We start from the raw sequence: 2,399 nt of genomic DNA, 5'->3' as shown, positions 1-2,399 counted from the left end.
CACCTTCGCCGCGGTGGGCACCATGGCGTGCACGAAGTCGGAGCCCGGTTTGCCTCGGGTGCGCACCCCGCGTGCACCTTCGCCGGGGTGGGCACCTCGGCTGGGTTGCGCGCCCTGGTGCGCACCAAGGAGCGCTCCGAAGTGTGCTCCAAGGTGCGGCGTGCACGAAGTCGGAGCCCGGTTTGCCCCGGGTGCGCACCTCGCGTGCACCTTCGCCGCGGTGGGCACCTTGGCTGGGTTGGGCACCATTGAGCGCTCCGAAGTGTGCTCCAAGGTGCGCACCATGGCCCTCCAAGGTGCGCAGCATGGCGTGCACGAAGTCGGAGCCCGGTTTGCCCCGGGTGCGCACCTCGCGTGCACCTTCGCCAGGGTGGGCACCTCGGTGCGCACACCTTCTCAATGTTTTCTTGCCTTTTCTGGAAATTGGTGAAGGCAGCGCATCAAAGGTGCGCACCTCGGTGTGCTCCGAGGTGCGAACCCGAGAGCGCTCCGAGGTGCCCACGAAGTCGAAAGTCGGGTTAATTGCATTGTTTTCCCCGGGTGCGCTCCGAGGTGCGCAACATCGGTGCGCACCAAGGAGGGCTCCGAAGTGTGCTCCAAGGTGCGCACGATTCGGAGCTCGGTTTGCCCGGGGTGCGCACACCTTGGCTGGGTTGCGCACCCTTTGTGCGCTCCAAGGTGCGCACGAAGTCGGAGCTCGGTTTGCCCCGGGTGCGCACCTTCGCCAGGGTGCGCACCTTGATGCGCACGCCTTGGCTGGGCTGCGCACCTTGGTGGGCGCCATGGTGCGCACCTTTCGTGCGCTCCAAGGTGCGCACGAAGTCGGAGCTCGGTTTGCCCCGGGTGCGCACCTTGGTGGGCGCCATGGTGCACTCCGAGGTGCCCAAGATTGGTGCGCAACAAGGAGCGCTCCGAAGTGCGCTCCAAGGTGCGCAGGTGCGCGCGAAGTCGAAAGTTGGGTTAATTGTCCGGTTTGCCTCGGGTGCGCACCTTGCGTGCACCTTCGCCAGGGTGGGCGCCTTGGTGCGCACACCTTGGCTGGGCTGCGCACCCGGGCGCGCACACCTTGGCACCCGCGTTTCCTTCATTTTAAATTTTTTTTTTTTACAATCTCTCAAGTGGGAAATTCTATAATCTCAACTTTTTTTGCCTTTTCAGGAAACTTTTGAATGGAGCGCATCATTGGTGCGCTCCGAAGTGTGCTCCAAGGTGCGCACCTCTGGTGTGCTCCAAAGCTCTCTCCAGCTGCGTGCACCTGCCCCGGCCGCGCACCCGGCCCCGCCCAGCTTCGCTCACCTGTCCCGGGCGTCTGGTGCGGAACCTTAGAGTAAGAAACATCACCGTGCACCTTGGCCAACGTGCGCGACTCGACCGAGCGCGCACTGGCCGAGGTGCACACCGATTTCACCTGGGTGCGCGCGCAGCACCTCGGGCGCACCGGGGTGCGCGCACAACGCCCGGGTTGCACCGTGGCCTGTGTGCTCGGGGCGCCTCGGGTGCGCGCTCGGTGTCGCCCCCGCGCGCGCGGTAGTGCGGGCAGCGCACCCCGGCCCGGCCCGGCCCCGACGAGAACGCAAACGGGCAAAAGGTTTATTCAAATAGCATTGCGACGCCCGGCGAAAAACTAAGAAAGGGTGCAACACCGGGACTTCCCGGGAGGTCACCCATCCCAGTACTACTCCGGCCCAAGCGCGCTTAACTGCGGAGTTCTGATGGGATCCGGTGCACTAACGCTGGTATGATCGCACCCGTTATGAGCTTGTCGCAGTGTGTACTTAGCAAACCGCGACCCACGTGCGAATCCACCCCGGCCACCCACCCCCGTCGAGGTGCACACCCTCCCTCGCGAAGTGCGCCCCGTTCGCCAAGTGTGAGCCCTGCCCGGGTGCGCGCACCTTGCTAGGGCGTCGGGTGTGCACCCGGCCCGGCCTACGTGCGTGCACCTGGACGGGGCGTCGTGTGCGTGCAGTGTCCCGTCTGCAACGCGGTGCCCACACACCACCTCGGGCGCAACGACCTGCGCTCACATGTGGGCCGAGTGCACCTTGGTGCATGTTCGGGGCGCCTCGGGTGCACGCTCGATCTTGCCCCGGTGCACCAAGGCGCTCGGTTTGCCCCGGGTGCGCACTTGGTGCAAGGTGGGCACCCAAAATAGGGATCAAGCACCAAAACACAAGTTTCGGGATGCAAAATGGGACCCAAGGACCACAAATGCGTTCCAAGACCCATGATGGGTCCACGAGAACAAAAATGTGTTCCGAGACTTAATAAACAAATATTGGGTTTTAGGAGAAGAAACATGCTCTGATGCCCAAAACGAGAATCGACCCCGAAAAGGCCACAGGCCAAAAGTGGGATGCGAGACAAAAAAAAATGGGACCCGAGGACCAAAATTGGGT

At 63.4% G+C, this 2,399-nt stretch overlaps 1 non-coding gene across 1 annotated transcript; it reads right to left on the bottom strand.

Moving 5' to 3' along the window:
* Positions 1-1,631: 1,631 nt before the first annotated feature.
* LOC131865100 (5S ribosomal RNA) lies at positions 1,632-1,750 on the bottom strand. Its single transcript, XR_009363833.1, has one exon. It is a non-coding gene; the product is annotated as a 5S ribosomal RNA (ribosomal RNA).
* Positions 1,751-2,399: the final 649 nt, after the last annotated feature.

The sequence above is a fragment of the Cryptomeria japonica genome, unplaced genomic scaffold (genome assembly GCF_030272615.1).
Source record: "Cryptomeria japonica unplaced genomic scaffold, Sugi_1.0 HiC_scaffold_101, whole genome shotgun sequence".
NCBI lineage: Eukaryota > Viridiplantae > Streptophyta > Pinopsida > Cupressales > Cupressaceae > Cryptomeria > Cryptomeria japonica.
The sequence above is the reverse complement of the archived record's forward strand: the minus strand, read 5'-3'. Positions and strand labels throughout refer to the sequence as shown.